This window comes from Sparus aurata, chromosome 18 (genome assembly GCF_900880675.1).
Source record: "Sparus aurata chromosome 18, fSpaAur1.1, whole genome shotgun sequence".
NCBI classification, from domain to species: Eukaryota; Metazoa; Chordata; class Actinopteri; order Spariformes; family Sparidae; genus Sparus; species Sparus aurata.
This window is the reverse complement of record NC_044204.1, coordinates 27,274,685-27,294,706: the sequence shown is the minus strand read 5'-3', so window position 1 is coordinate 27,294,706 and position 20,022 is coordinate 27,274,685. Positions and strand designations below refer to the sequence as shown.

Below are 20,022 nucleotides of genomic sequence, written 5' to 3'. Positions count from 1 at the left end.
ATAAATGTGGCGGCGCTGCTGAATTCCACCAGCAGTTTATGAGAAACGACCTTGGGGAATTCCCCAAAATAGAAAAACACTGATGTCACGGTCTTCTGTCATTCCAAAATGCTGCAAACATTCAAACAATAACGGGAGGCCGTTTATTTAGAAAGCACAGTCACAGTCCCCCTGGGTGCAGCGGGCTGCATGTGTATGAATATGCTGCGTTGACGCACGCATCAGTCTAGAGGAAACGCATTTGTGGAACAAAGATGATTATCCTCGTATAAACAATCCACTTGTAAAAAAAAAAACAACCCAAATTGCTCCCCCCTGAGTTGTAGTGGCACAGCTGCTGAGCCAGAAAACGGGAGCTTAATGGACACTTGATGATGTCGGGATGAAGGGCGCAACAGTCGAAACAAATCACCACACCTAGACCTCTGAACTAAAGATACAAGTGCACTCCCACCGCGGCACTTATATTTATGCTTTCAAAGGAGCATTGTCAAGAGAACAAAAGCTCTCATTCTTGTGTTCCTGGTTTACTAATGTTCATCCTATATGTGCACAAAAAGGAGACGTGTTATGCTCATTTTATCCCTCAAATTAATTCTCAGCTTAAATCGAATGGGTCAAAGCGTTTAAAATCTTGGACTTTATCCAATTTTCGACACAGCTACTTTATACATTGAATATTGTCAATGATAAACTGTATAATACACACTATCTCTACGGTATTTTCTCTAAGTGGTATCTTATCTGATCTGCTCCAGATAGAACAAAACACAAAACCCTTTTTTTTTCCTATTTTTTTAACTTCGAGAAGCTGAAAATACAGAGCGCGTAACGCGATGGACGAAAAGCACTCAATCCTTGTTTCTCTACCGAAAGCACAACACTTCAAAGATAAGAAGCGGGGACACGCTGAGGTGCAACCAGAGCCAGATGTCAGACATCTATCAAACAGACAGGTTCCCAGTGTGGAAAGCAGAATAAAAGATCACTTGCAGGAAAGGCCAGTGTGAGGTAGATCACACGGATGTTAACAAGGCGCGTGCATGTATCCACATGTGGATTCCAAACCTGGAAAAAAAAACACACACACACACACACACACACGGACTTGTCCCTTGGTCACTCCTCTGGTATCAGCAGCCTTCATCAGTGGGAAGTGTCTCAATCTCAACACTGCCAGGATCTACAGTGAATCACCAGTTGTCGCTGTCAGGTCAACGGTGTATCTGCCGTCGCTCATCCCCTCCCCTGACCTCCACCCGCACTCCCACCACTCAATCTCCCCTAAGTGTACCTGGAATCAATCCGTCTCACCGGACACTGTCAATCATAGGCTTATCACGGTGGAGGAGGAAGAGCAGAAAATCACATAGTTGAGGTCTTAAAAGGCAGCAGAGAGCAAGACAACAGTAAACAACAGCAGCATGGGGGCGGGGGGGCTTTGGAAAACACAACCGGAGACATCGCCTGCGGGCCGTTAAAAAGCCGGTGGGAAAACATAAATGATCTCATGACGGGGAAATGCTACCACTTGTCACGACTGAAATTGGTTGGTGAGGGTGTGGGTTCAACATAAATGAGACATCACTTAGGTAGCACTTTAAACAAACCGTTTAAAGAGGAGTGACTGTGAAGCAGAGAAGTAATTTACTGTGTCTTCCGATACACTGCAGGTGATGGAAGAATTCAAATGAGAGCAAAACATTGCTGAAGATTAAAGCACTCGTCAGAACTCAAACAGCCCATTTGCGCATCACTTTTATTGCTCTGGACGAAGCTAGGAAAAGGGAGCTTTAGCTTCCTTTATGTCGGCTGTGGCTCAGGGGTAGAGCCAGCGTTTTGATATCGGAAGGTCGCTGGTTCAAGGCGTTTTGGGTTGCTGGTTCAAAGCCCCTAGTCTGCATGTCAAAGTGTCCTTGGGAAAAATACTGAACCCCAAACTGCTCCTGATGTGCTGGTCGGCACCTTGCATAGCAGCCACCACCATCAGGGTATGAATGTATGAATTACTATAAGTCGCCAAATACCCTAAATGTAAATGTCACAACACAGAGCACAGAAAGTTACCTGATGTTAGCTTACACAGAATGGTTGGATATTCTGGGTAATATCTGAGTTGGCGCTGAAGGAATGAAACAAACTAGATATAGGCCTGATGTGTTTTCTAATTAGTGGACTTTAGAGGTGCCGGTCGGTGGATTTCTGCCCTCTTCAGACCAAGCAAGGCTAGCTGTTTTGCCTTGCTTCCAGTCTTCAAGCTAAGCTAGGCTACCTAACCTCTGGCTGTTCTTTCCCTTTTACGGTGCATACGTGAGACTGGTATCAATCTTCTCATCTGACTTTTGACAAGAAAGCAAAGAAGTGCATTTCCCAAAATGTTGAACAGCACGCTAACAGCCCATTTGCTTACTGCTAACTTGTGACAGAGACAGCTGAAAACGGGCAGCGCTAGCTTAACTTAATTGGCAGACTTGCAAAGCCAGAATCGAAGAGGTGCCAGCTTGTTCCAGTTCGTAACGTTGCGACAAGTTTGTATCGCTATATAGACAGATAGATACAGATATATACAGATATACATGGACTTATATCAACAGTCTACATCCAGTGACTACTCCATTGGTGTTTCCAATGACATGTAGACAAAAACACACAAATGTTTTGTTTATCAGTTGCTTCAGTGTTTAACTCCACTACAAACTAGTACAACAGATGTTTGCTCTGGGTCTGCTGGAAGTCCGCTGCATTCACACCAGCCATGGGGTTGATTCTCCGCTGTGGTTTGGGGCCAAACAAAGGTAGACGCTATTCAACTGACAAGCCCGGTCCTTAGTCTGTGACCTCAATCTGCTGTGGACCTGTTGTCACGCACCGAGCATTCCACAAATATCTCCAAACAGGCAAAAGGTTAAAGCTGCTAATAACAAATCAAGGGCTTTCTCTGCTCGCTCCGCTCATGTGAAACAGTAACACATTACTAATTAAAAGGCTGCCTGGGAGGAAAAACAGAAAAAAAAAAAAGAAGCTTGAAATTTTTATGGAGCAAGAAAAATGTTCAAACGCGGCACCACAAAATGGCGGCTTCGCTCTCTCTATCTCGCGTTCTGTCTTTCTCCGAAAACAAGGTAGTTTCATTCGGCACCTCATGAGGGAAATCGAATACCAAACCTTGAGTCAACGCGTGTTTTTTTTTTTTCACGGAGAAAAAGGCGGCCGACAGAACCTTCCACACATTCTGGCGAGGCGCAGGTACGAATCAATGGTGCACACATTAAAGAGACTAATAAAAACACCCTAACGCGGCACTGCTGTATGAACTCTTTCATTAGTGGCTGTGTTGGCAAACATAACTCTAAAGCCCTGGCCTTAAAAATGCCATTTAGCCTAATCACCTCGGCTGAGCATTAATACCAGAAAGAAACGGGACATTGTTTGAGCAGTGTCAGAGGAATTCGGCCGCATTAGTTGATTGAAACGCTGGCATTTTCTTAGGGGGGTATTTATTTCAGCAATTGGGGTTAAAAATACCCACAAGCATAATACTCACGTCCAGACCAGGCAGCGCTGAGATTTGCCAGACACTGAGTTATACGGTTATTTACTGCTATGGTTTTGGAAAAACGGAAATGCGGCTGCCCCCAAAATGAGAGCCTCCTCCAGATGACCAGTCAGCGCCACACTGTACATGTGATTCTATAAATTGGGATCAAGCTGCACGTTTGACTTGCTGTGTTACATTTCCGGGGCAGTCTTTTGACAGGAGCCATGTGTCCCCGGCTGCTTCCACAGGATAAAAAGGAATTCTCCAGCGCATTAGCAACTGGCCAGCGTTCCCTTGGCCACCCCCGTCATTCCCACTGTTTTTTTTCCCTTCGTCTCTTCCACTCGTCTTCCTCTACTCTCACTCTTCTTTCTGCCTCCATCCAATCTCAGCCCTCTCTTTTTTTCCCCTCAGAGCGAAGGCTGGTTTCACCCGAACATGTGATTCCTATTCATAGAATGTAAACACCAATGCGGCCAAGCCGGTGTTTCCATTTCACATCCAGCGCAGTTGAGCTGGCTGGCTTACGCTTAACCCTCTCGCCGCTACGCTGGAGACGGCTCCAATTACATAACCAATTTTTATATAAAATCTGGAATGACATGATGCATCAGTACATCTGCAAATGCCGATTATTTTATGTATGAGTTTCAAATATAATTCAGCCTCGGGGCTGCCTGCAATGCTCTTTTAATGGAAATATTTCACTTTTTTTTTTTTTTTTACTTCAACAAAAGTCACTTTACCAATTACCTAGCAAGCATCTGACAGTCTTTCAAGGTCAGCCTGCTCTCTTCCACAACATCTGTGGAGTCTGACAGAAGCAGCAGGCAGAGCTGTGACTCACTGTACCAGTTAACTTTCCCATTCCCTGGTTACCAGTGTTACAGTAGATCCTGACGGGGGAAAACAGAGGCCGGGACTCTGGGGACAAGCTATCCTGCGTTCACCTCGTTGCACCTCACAGAAACACCCAGTGTTATGCAACACATAACAGAGCGTGAAATTCTGCATGATGAGACTGGCACAGTAGGGTACTGGTGTGTTCGTCCAGTTATTGATGTACTGGATGTCATCCGAGGTAAGTTTTGGCATTCATTTGTTTTTTCTTCTATGAAGGACTGAAAGCTGATAATACTGTATATCACAAAGAGGAGGTTCTGCACGTCTTGGTACTGAATCTTGCGTTTTGGAGCTGCAGATATATATTTCCATGGCCCCGTTCCTTGTAAAGCCACAATGACACTCGGTAAAGGGGAGCCCTCTGTTAAGGCCCAATAGAAACCAGCCATCTAATTCTGCCAGATATCTTTCATCAAGATCCATCCTGAAAAGTCAATACCAAAAGTTAATGAGGTCTATTCGGGGCAGAGACGCATCCAGCCAAGTTTTGTGAAATCTGTGTGGTAGGTTTTTTGCATCCTGCTGACAAACCAACCAACCAACATATCAACCAACCAACCAACATATCAACCAACCAACCAACAAATCATCAAACCCACCAAACAACCAACCAACCAACCAACCAACCAAACAACCAGCCGGGCAACCAAAAAACTACCAATTAGTTTGTTGGTTGGTACAAGATACAAGATGGGTGTTGTAGAGATACACATCTGTTTGTCATTCCCACGGGACCAAATTACCTTTCGTGAGTTGTTCAAAGTGAAAAGAAAATTCATGTAATCAACAAATGATTCAGATCTTCAAAATGTAATAGGTTCTTCGTGCTTCCTTCTTTCACCACAAATTGGTCCAGTGTTATTTTTCCCATAATCCTGCTGACAAACAGACTGGACAAACTCCTCTGTGGAGGTAATGAGCTGTGCTCGTGCATTTGGGAAAACCCGTTTGCTTACATCTCTCCGACACATGAAGTGCATTAAAAATAAAACAAGCATCAGTATGTGCAGTGTGCTTTGTGCTCTCCTGAGTGCATGTGTGTGTTTTTCTTACAAGCGCAGTGCTTGTTTTGTCTATATGTTTACATGCAGGTGTCTCGCGGCATTACAGACTCACATGACTCTTGCGGTTTGTCACTGTCGTGCAGTCGGGTGTGTGTTTGCATACACCCACACTCACTGTCACGGCCATGTTTGTTTCCAACATCTTTGTGCAGCAGGCTGTCAGCGGCGCTGATGAGGGCTCTATTGTGTGAAGGACATTTACTGATGCAAGACACTGAAAATAAAATAAACAATCAATTCTTGTCAAGCACAAGACCGAGTCAGACTCGCTAATTGGTTTAATACATTTATACATGAAAGCAGACTGAAATGAGATTTTCACAGGGTTGTGACAGTGAGTGGAACACACCTCCTCTCTTTTAGCCTCCACTTAATACTTCTGCCTGTTGTGGCTTGGCAGCCTGTGGGTAATAAAGTTAATACTGTCAGACGTCGTCTCATCAGCTCTCCGAGGCTCTTTTGCTGCGGTGGAGAGCCTTATCATGCCTCAACACAACACTGAGAAGCAGCCGTGCCCCTGCCTCACTTCGCGCCGCTCCCATTATTCATGTGCATTTGCCCAGGTGAGAACAAACCCGGGATCAGAAGTAGGCAGAACAGCTTATTAGATATTTAGACGCGGCTGAGCTTGCTGGAGGGAAGAAAGGATGAAGAACGAGGGCAGACGGAGCTGCTGCTCGCTGTCAACAATGGCAAAAATGTCACCGGTAAGCAGGCTTCCAGCCAAGTGGTTGGTTGATAGGGATTTAAACTGTCGACCCTGGAAATCAGACGGTGAATAATTGGACAGTGCCGTGGGATTCCTCCGTTCAAATATTTTACCTACTAGAGCTTGCTCATGAGACTTGAATCCCCTGCAAACTTCGCTTTACATTGTGCCAGAGCTCCGACTTTGATTCTGTTGCTCTTTTTTCTTCGACAGAGCTCTACAGATAACCAATATTTTTGGAGACAAAAGGTTCCTGTACGTGCGTCGATGAAGCTAAAATGAGATAAAGTAGGGGGTGAAAAAGCACACGCTGCAGAACTTGAGAAATCCACCGTCTCGCCTTGCAGAAAACAAACTTGCTTGTATTGACAGCTGACACCAATTCAGCTTCAATTTGACTGTATTTTCATGTGACTGTGTGTGTGTGTGCGTGTGCGCATGTGTACAGAAGCACGGTGCCAAGTTAATGGCTTACCTTTTACTTGTATTTTCCATATATATGCAAATTCACTCCACGTCGTGTGAGAAAAGCAATCTGCGCGCCGCATAAACGACACTTTCAGCTTCCGAAAAGAGACTCCTTTCAGTGGAAAATTGCATTCCTGGCCCCGTGTACACCTATATTAGCCTGGCAGGACTGTCAGGAAAACAATAGCCCCTCTGTATGAAGACTGACGATATCTTCCTGAAAAGTTTACCCACTGTGAGAAGCAGCTGACAACTTTGAACGCGTCGCGCCCGTGCTCCAAATGAGCGGGCTAACCGATCTGTTGAGGTGCGACTTCATCAACAGCCCGCCAAATTGTATTAGCCAATAATGCCGTCCAAGCTGCCGGTATTGATTCTAGAGGAGGCAGATAGTCAGGTCAATGGGAATGTCTCAGAAGCGGGACAGCTCATGTGACAGCCGTCGTTATTAGGAAACATTCAGGAGAAAATATAGGCTGCTTTTGCGCCGCTTGGAAACGAGCGTTTGGACATTTTCCCCCCTCGCTTTAACATTAAAAATGTTCGGGGAAGACAGAAACGACGCTTGCTGTGTGTGCGGTGATAAGATCGAGATGAAGGAAGACAAAGAGTCGAGGAGGGAAGACGTCTTGGTGGCGGCTGTGTGCGTCCTCGCGTGAATGTGTGCGTGCTTTCCTCCGTGCGCATGCTGTTTCCTAAATAAACCAGCAGCTGGGGCTCAATCTTCCAAACTGCCTGCACAGCCTGCCAGCCGAGGGGAAATACATTTATATGCCTGATACAAAAGATAGTACAGATGAAAGACTTGTTGGAGTTGTCTCGGCTGAATCATCCGTAACCTCATTACACACAGTCGCAGCAACTAACCTCGTTTTTTTTTTTTTTTTTTTGGGGGGGGACGACTCCGTCTCCCTCCCTCCCTTGCTCCCTTAAAACAGTGTGAAATGACAAAATGACAAAATGAAATCAGTGATTCAATATAAACTCTGGATGGATTTTCCGTTCCGTTGCCAGCGCCCTAGGTGCACGAGGGCCACACCTCGCGCCGCACGTTGCGGGACCACGTGCCGCCTGGATGCACAAGGGCTGCTTTCATCCAGCTGCAACGGGGAAATAGAACCGCTATATTAACCTAAACTGCTACGGGCTGTCAGCCGTGACGATCGGCCACTTGACCAGAATCCATTAAAACACAAGCTTTCCAGCTCAAAGTACGGCATTCACCTTGGGTCAAAGTCCCGAACACTCTGCCGCCCAACGCAATGCATCCAGGAGGGCCATTTGCCACTTCAACAGCAGTAGATGTGCCATTAATAAAGCAGGAGGTGTTTGTGGGGCGCTACCAGGCTTTTTAGTTATTCATTATGACCGGGTGTCAGGGAAAGTGTCAGAGAGCGATGAAAAATACACAAGTAAACCAGAAGAAATGAGAAAAAAAAAAAACATACAGGGAGGTCAAGAGAAAACCACTCAACAATAGATCACACGCCCAGAGAGGGGAAAAACAAAAAGAGCAATAAAGTGGAGAGGTGGGAGACCTTGCCATCGCTGTGACCCCGGGGAGGGGGTTCCTGTCCTCTATCTCGTGCTCTCGCTCTACAAAGTCAGAGCCTTTCTATTTATACAGCGCTGTAATGTTTGGCATTTCCTTCGAGGGGGGAGCGTGTGAGCCATTGTTTTTCCTTCGGCTGCCTGTTCGATTGGCTCAGTGGGGCCCGCACGCACTGAAATGTCAGCCGTTCGTAGCTCTTATTTGTTCGATTAGTTTTGTTTATCGCTGATAAACAATCATTTGTTCCTTTCTCGAGATGGAATATCTTGTTATCGTCGGAGGTGGAGCGGCTCGATGGACGAGCACGGGCGGCCGTTTGATGGATTCGCCTTTTCTCTCTCTCCGCTCTTTTCGAAAACATTGATATCAGACACGTAGATGGTGCATCCGGGGAAGTGTTGGGGAGAAGGCAGATACATCCATTCTGTTGCTTTGCATCTTTTTTGCTGAGCAGGAACGCTGCACAGCAAAAAAAAGATGCACGTTCTTTTTAGTTTTTTCCAGTCAACACAGGTCAGCGGGTCACCTACTCAGGCTTCCCTCACTGGGCCGTATATAGGCAAATTCTGAGCGTCGCGTGTGATTGGTTGTCTCAACTGTCAGTCAAATCAATCAACGTGCACTGCTCTCAGCCAGTGGTTCCCAAATGGCCTTGAGGCAGGTCCAGGTGGTGGGATTTTGTCACAACCCTCCATTATTATTGCAAAAAACCACCAAACAACAAGCTTCCTAATTACACTTCTTAATTAAATGTGTTAAAACCGTGTGTGTGCTCATTTCCAGATACAGAGGCAAAGTCAAGTTCTCATTCTTTAAAAACTTTCCAGGCAACCCCGGCACTTCTCTGCTCACGCACTTGTCGGGCGGAGGGAATTATTAGAGTGTGACACATCAAAGGCCCCAGCTGACAGTCAGTGTGAAGGAGGATAACAAGGATATCATATAATGTTCATAAAGTTCAAGGCAATGATCTCAAAACACTTCACATCAGTGTACAACTGTTTTCACAACTTTTTTGGGGGGGTATCTCCTGGCTTTACGGGAAAGTGTTGGGGCCAGGGGCGAGGAAACAAATGTCAGGAGGACGTTTTTTTTTTTTTTTTCCCTCCATTTCATTACGCACTTCAAGAATAAAGTCGAAATGTCGAGAATAAAGTCGACATTTCAGGATTAAAGTCGACCTTTCGCGACTACATCAAACGGGCGCATATGACTGCCTCAACAAAATGAATCGGCTTTCGTAACAAAGACATTATTTCTCTTTTAGCTCATAAACACAGTGTTGTTGTCAGTACGAGGGACCCTGAAGAGATTGTACCGAAAACTTCCTCTGTTCAGAAGGAAAAAACCACACAAGCGTGGAAGAGGTGGATTCTCGACATTTCGACCTCATTTTCAACATTTCAACTTATTTCGTAAAGTACATATTGACAAAACCCAAAACGTCCTCCTCTCATTTTTTTCCTCACCCCTGGCCCGAATACTCTTCCGTGAGGCTTAAATGAAGGTTTTAAACGGAACGCTCTTCTGTGGAGCAGTTCACCTCCTTTCAATGCGTGTGTTTCTGCTTTAATGCAATTTTACAAAGTTTCAATGTCATTTTGTACATAAATATTTCTTTAGCAATAAAGGTGTACGGAGTGATTAGGTAACACATGCCATAAAGGCTATTTTGCACAGATTTGTATACGGGTGAGCCTTGAGATTTCAGCTTGCCATCCGGTATTCTGGGGCACAAAAAGTTTTTAAAATCACTCGGTGACCTGAGTCTGCCGTGATGGGGACCAACCGACCGTTCGGGGCGATTATTTCCTTGTGGAATCAGAAAATGCCTTTAAAATTAGAAAGAGCTTGTTTGGCACTAGGGGAAAATGCTGTCAACATCCAAATGCTTGCTGTCAAATCTGAAAAAAAACATCCACAAGTAGGTTCAGGAAACTGCAATCAGTCTCGTATTGTAAAGTGCCTCCCGCCCCACCAAGTTATTTATGTGTCTGCAAAGACTTAATTTATTCTGTTGGTTGGCTATATATTTATAGAAAAGTAATCAAAAGTTAGCTAAATGTAATTAATGTTATGACTTTGCTTAATTGCAACAGTAACATTGGGTATTTCATTTCTAACAAGGTCCCCGATCATCTCCTTCCCCATACTGAGGCGACGCCGTCACGACACAGCTGTCCGAAACGCAGATCCGAGCCCGCCGGCTGCAGCCGCAGGAGCGAGTGATGTCGCGAGGAACACATAATCGTTGGGAACGCGGTCATTTGCGGCGCAGAGGTGCCCCCTCGAAAACTTCACTGACGCGGAGGAACACAGGCAGCGCGGAATCACAGAAATATGTAAATGTGCGCATCTAAAATTCTAATGTGATAGCCTATAGAAAAAAGGACGGCTCTTGCAGTACAGTGCGCACTCTCTGAATGATGTGTTTGTGAACTGAGAAAACAAAAACACACTTCCCCTCCCCCCCCCAGCCTCGCTGTGGCCCTGCAACTGAAGCAGACACAGCTCAATTGGTTGTTAGTTGAACAATAGCTGCCCGACGTTGCTGGCTTTATAAAAAAAAAAATAGCCGTCCCCCAGGGCAAGAACTAAAGAGAATAATTGTGAAGGTTAACAATGCCTACTGCTATATCAATATTGAGCTGAACCGATGGCCTGGAGATGGAAAAGAAGAAAAAAAAAGGGTCTTTTTCGCTGGAGGCAAGTTCACAAGAAGTTATAATGACAGGTTGGATAAAACGGTCAGCTGCAGAAGAGGAATTTCATATTTAAAGGAGCTAATAGTGTTCCTGCGAGGCACTGACAGATGCTCTATGTTTAGCAGAACGTCTTTAAGGGGAGAATATCAGGGATTCTCAGAGAACGCTGTCACTAAGCAGGAGAGGAAGACAGCTACTTTTAGAGAGAAGGTGTTCCTTAAAAAAAAAAAAGAAGCCCGCTGGGCGGATGAGCGCGTATGATGAAAGCATGTACGTGTCTGTGTGTGAGTGCACGAGTTAGTCGAGGAATGATTATTTTTCTTCTTCTACTTCTCTCCCCCCGTGACTTCTTATCTTTGCTCTCTGCTCCGTGTGGCTATTAACCCTCCGCTGAATCCTCCAAACATCCTCGAAGCTCCGAAAATCTTCTTTCACGCCTCCTCCTGTTTACACCTACCCTCTCGATCTGTCTCTTTATAGTTGCTTCACTCTCCTCGCCACCGTCTCCCCCCCCCCATGGCCAATCCCACTATTTTTACCGCAAACTGCAGCGTAGCAGCCCTGCGCTGGCGTTAGTAGAGAGGTGCTCATTATTGCCAGCTACTCTCTGTTAAATGGCCCTGAAATGAAGTCGAGTGAGAGTTGGTAACAGGTTTTTTTTTTTCCACTACAGTTTGACATCTTTGCGAAAACAATCTTCTGACGCAGCGGCGTGCGAAGCGAGCCGGGGGATTTTTATTCTCCTTCGCTGCTTTTCGTCATGCGTTAATCGCCCTTAACATCCTTGGACAAACCATTAAGTCCAAAAATGAATAACACAGCCGGGCGGCACCATCGCGACCCCGCTCCCCCTCACACCTCCGACCACCTTCACACAGCTCCTGCATCCCAGAAAGGAGGAGGCGTGGTTCATTTTCTCTAACCAACGAGGGAGGCCGCTTGGGTCGGGCAGCGGTGGTGGCAGAACCGGGCCCGATCCCAAAGCTCCGCGGTGCCAGCGAGGTGAGATCATGGGAAACACGTGCGCAGCTGTAGGAGTGTACACAAGCAGCTGGCTGTTAACTAGCGTGTTGGGAGGTTGGCCGCCTCCTCCGCTCAGCTGCTGCTTTTCGGGCCAGGGGAGGAAAAAAAAAAAAAAAAAAAAAAACCTCTCTCTCTCCCTCTCCCTCTCTCTTCCTGTCTGGGTGGATTATTTGGGATTTGGAGAGCGAGTATTTTGAGGTTTAGTAACAGAAACAGGACAAGCTGAGCCTGCGATCAAACCTGCACGTTTATTTTTGGGGTTCAAATCGCATCCCAAATATTACCCGACGCAGCAGTTCCCTCCAGCTAAAGCTTTAGACACAATATAATGACCCTAAAGTTGCTTGATAATAGAGATAGTAGAGCCAGGGGCGCCACCAGGAATTCTGCTTAGGGGCGGGCGGGGGGGGGGCAGAAGAGGCCACTGAAAATCACAGGGGTGGCCAATATGGTCCAAGATACTCCAATTCTAGCTCCTTCACTATGAGGGTTTTCACGTTGCTTCACTCCAAACCGAATATCAAGATCGCAGTGAACGTTTGAGGGTGTCGTCTTGAGCTTTGGGACGATATCCACCATTTTCTGACATTTTAGACACCAAACAACTAATCGAATACTCGAGAAAATAATCGTTAGTCGCAGACCTAACACGTAGTCTTGCAGGACTGGCAGGCAGGAAGTCGAAATGAATATCTGCATTTACGTGTCTTTTTTTTTTTTCAGCTCGACACGGATTTCTCTTCATGTTCTCGCTCTCTAATATTCTCCTGATGCATGTTGATCTTACCCGCTCTGTCAAACAGCATGCGCAAATGTAAGATCAGTCATCTCTGTGCGTTCCCGTGCTTTCAAATCCGCTCTCGTTCACACATCACCGACCAACATCCGTCCGCCCCAAAACGACGGAATAAAAGCAGTTATCTTAGTAGTAAGTCTAATTCACTGTAAATATTAATATCCATTTGAAATTGATGTCTCCTGACTGAACCAAGGCGCTGCTCTCGTTTCTAAAAATATCCCCTCGTCACCTCTCAAAACTAACCGCAACAGTGGAGGAACATCCCCTTTGTGCGAACGCACCTTTAAAGCAATGCACCTCAAAGAGATCGTCAGTGTGGCTGATGCATCTGTCCAATAAGGCGCAATCTACAGAGCTTCCTGGCTAATTAACTTTCAAATGGCACCACTTTCAAGCTGATAGACTTGAGCTGCAGCACAGGAGCAGAGGCAGTGCCAGACAATTTCGATTTTAGCCTCCTGGGACTCCAGCGCAAGCTGATGGCATGCAATGTTCTCCAAACTCTCTGGACATTCAGCCTTTTTTTTTAAACCCAAGGGGATCACAGCCGGTACAGCCTTAATGAAGTGAAAACGTGTAAACAATTCACCCGCTATTGTGATACAGTAAAGCTCGTAGTCCCGTCACAGGCTTACTCCACGAGATCGTTGATTTGGGTCTCTGGAACTGTGTCTGAAGTCTGTTATCAATGTGTACAACACCTGTGTGTATCAACACTGTCATAAATGTCAGTGTTAGATAACAGAGACAGACAGGAAGATATAAAAAAAAAGGAATAAAAGAAGCTGCCAGCAGAAGGATAAATATGTAGCACAAAAGGGAGTGAAGTAAGATATAGCGATACTTCAATCCGTCAGTCTCCTGGTCTGTCTGAGTCTTCACGTGTTCCCGGTTATTTGTTGCGCAAACGTCTCTTTTCTATGAGAAAGTGTTGTTGAATCTGGAATCAGTGACCCCCCCGCAGCCCCCCGACCCACAGCCTGGGCCTCTGCTTGCAGTTTATTGCCGTTCACCGGTTCAGCTTCAGAGGCCGGACCGTGACATGTTCTCTGCCACTTCCAGTTTGTCATATGAGCTCACGCTCTGCCCACAGCGCATGTACAGTTACAGCCGTGTAAGCAATGGTTCATATCATTTGATTCATTCCTGGCGTAGCGTGTAGAATCCGGCTCTAAAATATGGTTTGCATTAGTAAGCAACCTGATGCCTTTTATCCTCCCAGTGGTCAAGAGCAGTACTACAAGTTCCCTGCCAAAGTAGGGTCCATTTTTGTGAAGAGCACATCGCCTGGTTGCTTTCTTGCGAGCTCAGTTCTGCTTTCGGTCTGGAAAGCATCCACTAAGGGATTGATTGAAGGAAACAGCTGTAAGACTGACAACTCAGCAAACTATGGGAGGTGGATTAGAAGACGATGGGAACGAGCACCACGTGTGGTTTACAGCTCTCGCTGGTTAAACACGAAGCCAAATTGAATGCAGAGTGATATAGGTCGATCGTACAGCTAGTATTCATCGATCCCCTCCAGACCACAGTGAGCCAAGTGAACCTTTGAAAGGCTGAGAGCTTACGTACACGCCGATACCTCCGAGTTCAACAAATCCAAAGATGTGCAACCAGTTTTTTTTTTTTAGTTTGGGAGGAGAGAGCATGTATTCACTTTTCCTCATTAGCGTGTGCTCTCTGTTGTGCTCATCGTGTGCCAGATGACCAGCTGGGTGCAACCGCTCAGCACCGGTCTGAACCTGAGTTCAAACAGCAGTCAGGTAGATATTCAACACCTACGAAATCAGGGGGCGAAAATCCGATATCAGTTTTGGAGGGGACGACTGCGTAAAATCATATCAGGAGCAATTCCCGAGGGGGGAAACCAAAAGGTAGTGCTGCAACGGTTTTTGGTATTTGGTCAGTTATTTCCTGTTTTATTTTGTAGTTACATCTCCCTTGTGTCTTGTTTCTACCTCGCTTTCTACTTCCTGCTCACCTGTGTTCCTGGCGTTCTGTCTCCCTCCCCACCCACACCTGTCTCACATCAGCTTTGTCGGCCCTGTTCCAAGCGTCTCTCCACCTGCACCTCATCACCTCACTGGTTTAGTTTGTGTTAAAGCCTGTGTTGTCCCCTCACTCTTTGCAGGTTCGTCTGTTCTGTTTCCCAATGTCAGTCTCCCATATCCTCGTGTTCCCGCCTGTGATTTGTACTTCTTTAGCTCTCTGAGTTGCCCCCCCGCCTGCTTCTTGTGTTCCTTTGTCGCCTGCCTTTGCGTTTCTTGATTACAGCTTACTTAATTAAGAGCTTGTCTTTTGTTCTGTTACCTGCCTGCCTTTTGTGTGTCTTGCATTCGGGTCCTTACCCTCAATAGCGACTCTGCTAAGGAACTGCTCTTGTCACCCAGCCAGCCATGGAACGCTATATTGCACTGCCAAGATTCTCTCATCGACTCAAACTCAAACAGCTGAAAATATTGGACGCCAACGCGCTAGCTAGCAAGCGCCTAGCTAACACAGGAGTCAGAGGAAATGAAGATCTGTTACGGTCGCTCGGTTGTATCGTGTGGGAAGATATATTGGAGGAGGGGGACTGATTACATCCTCTCCCAGGATATGAGGGCCGTGTCCCCCTCGCCCCACCTGGGACTTACGCCCCTGCACAAAAACCACAACAACATTGTTTGCAGCCAGGAGGAGAAAGTTAAGTGTCGTGCCGTGCGTGACTGCTCTTTGCTGATCTGCATGCGGCGTATCTGAGAGGCAGACTATTCCTCTCTTGGCAGGGACCTTCGTTGCATTCAGAGCAATGAAGAGATCAAAGGAGTCTGGAGACAAAAAAACAGGAGAGAGTCTGTCACAGCGAACACCCATCCTGTGCTACATCTGCCTCGACACCAGCCCTCGCTCCCCTTGATCAGTCCTATGTCACATGGAAACCCTTTCCTCTATCAAAAGAAGGCTCCCCAGCACGACATGGCTGCGCTCAGTTTTTGCAAATTTCCATAACTAATCACGTTTCTTCACAGACACATTTCACGCATAATTTTACCTCCATCCGCACCGATCACTGCGGTGACTATGAAGTTTTTTTTTCACCGCGAACAAGATTTATCTGAGTTCCCAGTCGGCGCTTGTTCCTCTCCCTTGACGCACCTCGGCCCGTCGCAGGAAGGAAGTTTAACGGAGCACAGAGGTGGAAACTGCTCGCAGTGATCAATTCTTCCCCCGACAGACGTGGTCACCGCTTTCCACTGTATCTGATTTCAACAGGATGTGTGTGTGTGTGGCTAGTTAGAGCTCAGGAATGTTCACAGCTGTTCCACCTGTTTTTGACACGTCCCATTTAACATAACCAGCCGCCGCTTCCTTCTTTTTGCCGTGCCAAGCTCTGACGGCTAATACGAAGCGTGGTTACGGATCCCCCTGATTTTTGCTGCATAATGCTTTTCCATCTTTCTGAGAAGGAGCTCTCCGTCAGCCGCAGTACCCCCACTCGCAGCGGCGCAAGACGTATTCGATACTGTGATTATGTTTGCTTCAATGCCCCCGACACATCAATTTTGCACCCACCATAAAAGCCTGTCCTCTTGCCGTTATAAAAGAGACTAATAACACCAGAGAAACACAAACACTGAGGCCGAACAGCACATTCGGAGCACTCCGCCGGTGATTTAGGCCCAACATTTGCCAATACAGAAGGGGCCTGCTCCGCTCATTTGCTACATGCATGTGCGCGGGCAATATGGCCGAGGATGAAAAACTTGCTTGCCCAGATGATTTAGCTGAACTGTTGAGTAGAATGTGCGGAATTTGTAGCAGGGAGCTGGCATGCTGTGACGGACTATGAGTCGTGGAGCAAAGGGCAGGGATTTTTAAAAACATTCAAAACAGATTCTCTCGGTATGCGTGTCAGCTGCGCGACCCCCCGAGTTCTTCCTCTTCTCGTTCTCCGGATGGACATTCCCTTAGTCACGAAGGTCAGACGTCGCGACGCACTCGTAAGAATGCGGCGGCAACTTCAGGTTGTCCGTTTTCAAAGTTTCATCAAGGGAAACGGGAAGACTTTCAAGGCCTTTTTAATGCCACTCGGAATTAGATGTATGACTCGTGTCACCTCTGAAATGAAGATGAAAAAAAAAAAAAAAAAGACGAAATCCCCCCTCAGAGAACAGCTTCTTCTTAACTGGGCTTATTTCTGAGCGGCTGAACACTAGAACTTGAATTAAAAAGTCTTCAAGGACTTCTGGGGACTCGAGTAAAGGTGAGGAGCACAATATAATTTATGACCTGATAAGTACTCGCAGGCACCTTGATAAATCAGCTAAATGTCACTTCAAGTCGTTCCGTGTGGGAATGGGCGGAGGGCAATCAGAGGTATTTTCTCTGACAATGAGCGCCGGGGGGGGGACGAAATGAGACCAATTACAATGTCTGCTGCTGTTTTCTCCTGTTTGGTGAACTGTGGTAACCCCCTCTTATGGCCCGATTGTTGCATTCACAGCACAAAAAAGTGAAGTTATAATTAGCATCAGTAAAAGTCTCCTTGTGCCATCCAAAACACCCTCAAACCCAACCAACACTCGATGTTCTGGGGCCTGTGCTTATACCGATATTGACAAAGATACATACAAGAAGGCAGGATTTTACAGTGTAATTGCAAACCCGTGTGTATTTGACACTGAAACAGCAAACTTACAGGGAAGTTGATAAATATATGGATTTTTAATTATTCCAAGCATCTTTTTTGCATCATAATCTCTAAGAGGTTTCTCACATTCGCACATATTGGGCAACACCTACGCCGATACTGATCTGCGAGATGCCGTCATCAGCCGATAATACCGGCCAACCAATATATCAGAACTAGAGCTGCAAAAGTTAGTCAGCAGATTGTTTAGTCAGTCAAAAACAAACTTAGTTGCCAACCACTTTTAGAGTCATTTAATCATTTCAGTCATCTTTCGAGCGAAATATCAAACGCGTGCCGGTTCCAGCTTCTTAAATTGAAGGGTTTTCTGCATTTCTTCGTCACTTGTCACCACCATAAATGAAGAGTCTTTCGCTTTTGGACTGCCTGTTGAACGATAGAAGCGATTTGGAGATGTCACTCCGGGCTCTGGGGTATCGTGATGAGCATTTTACAAAATGTTTGACATTTTCACGGGGCTCAGAGTATTTTGCGCTCGCATGCTGCCAAACATCTGTCAAGCGTGACTTAACGTCTTCATCGGTTGCGCCCGTGCACTTGTTCCTCAGCAGGACAGAAAATGTCTGTTACTGAAAGAGATCAAAACGTTATCTGCACCTTTGATTCCTGTTAACAATGTGTTTTTAAAAAGTTGTAAAAAGTCATTCCGCAGCCCTGTTTTATCGCTTAAACAAATAAATGGACGGTGAAATCGACTGTTAGCTGCAGACCAAATTAAAAGCCATCAACGAACAATGTTAAAAGAATCCACCTCGACCCATTCCATTTAGCCCGACAGCACGCAAGGTTTTCTTCAAAGCTAACTCATTCCCCCCGTAACCCCCCCCTTTTTGCGATCCCCTGTAAACAGACGGACCTTTTCACGCGCAAAGCACCAAACAAAATAGGTTAACAGCGGTAGAACAGTGAGCTTTTGCACCGCGCCTTAGAGCAGTGGCAGGGAACAGCACCCGTGGGAGCTGAGCGGAGGGGCAGAGTGACAGCGACAGATGATTGATGCTCGGATAAACCGGGGGAGAGAAGAACAAGGAGGGAGGATGAGAGAGGTTTGGAAAAACAAACCCCTGAAGATAAGACAGCCAGGGAATGGAGGACATATGGCTTCTGAAGGTATAAGTGGCAGCCCAGAGCATCGACTGTGTATCTTGCCTATCTGAGATGGAAGGGGTTTGTGAGTGTGCCGATGTGTAATCGGCCTGATGAGGCATGTTGTGTAATGGCATGAGGCAGGGCCGCTCCGAGGCTTCGCGGCAAAAAAAACAAAACGCAGCGGGGTAAAGTGGGTAAACTACTACAACTACTATGGTGCACTTAATAGGACATGAGGCTGTTTGGATTTGGGCTCTTAGTCCACCTCATCGCTCAGACAGATGGCACAGAGAGAGGAAGAGGCAGTGTGTATCAATCTGGAGACAGCGGTGAAGATTCAGCAGAGAGACGCCGATGTTCAGCACGGGGTTCGAACCAGCCCTTGAGACGTTCGTCTTACAACAACTGTGGTGACCTTCCCAACACTTCAGCGTGCAGAGGCATTCAAAAGCGACAAACACGCTCCCTCATACTGTCAGCTGAGCTCAGCAGGATCGTCAGAAGCACAGCCGAGGTTCCAGCGTTTGGCGTCCGGCGCCGCGTGAGCTGAATTATGTGCGGCGACACCTCCAGCACTCCGCTGACAACTTTGCGCATTTCATCACAGCCTGACAGGGTATTAATTTCTCGGGGCAACCGACCGGCTCACTTCAGCGTTACCCAGAGGGCAGATTTTTTTTTTGATTCTGGCATCAGTGCTCGTCGGTGGAGATCAGAGAGGGGATCCGTCATCGTACCCACAGCTCTGTCGCACCGTCGCTGAGTGGGACCGTCATGACATGGAACATGAATTAACGTTTCACTGATGTCAGATGATAATGCAGAAAAAGGACAGGAAGTCAGGAAAGGATTATCAAAGGAGCAACATTTTTTTTTTTTTTTTTTTTTTTTTACAATCCTACAGTTCAGCTCCTCTGATGGAAAGCACACGCCAAACACAACATGAGGACCGCATATGTACATCACTCCAGACAAAAAAAAAAAACGAGATAACATGTTAACAACCAGAGTGTGTGCGCGTCATGGCACAGAACAGAGAGCCGGCAGCTCCACACACACACACACACACACACACACACACACACACACACACAGGAGCCCGTAAAGACCCCCTGAAATAAGCAGAGGGACACACGTGCTTGTTTAAACTGTTCCACATGTTTCGGATGGCAGCGACACATGAACCTCTCTGCTGCTGAATCATTCTAACAACAAGACCCTGCGAGCCTGTGCGCAGCGGGGGGCCCCCCCCTTTAAAGTAAAGGGGTCCGGGGAGCTGCTGTCTGCTCTTAAATCCCACCGAAATCACAAGCCAACCAAAAAAACAACAAAAAAAAACCCAACAACGCACATCTGTCCACACATGGCGCATATCACCAGATCTGGGTCTACATGTCAACGCGTAAGGCACCAAGTGTCTTTAAGTGTCGCACTTCGGAGGTTGCGTTCTGGTCCACGCATGAGAGAACACACACATCA

General features: G+C 46.5%; 1 protein-coding gene across 5 annotated transcripts in view; it reads right to left on the bottom strand.

The window, feature by feature from the left end:
- Nucleotides 1-20,022, bottom strand: part of mid2 (midline 2) — a 170,461-nt gene that overhangs the window by 89,965 nt on the left and 60,474 nt on the right. The gene's annotated exons all lie outside the window — the stretch shown is intronic.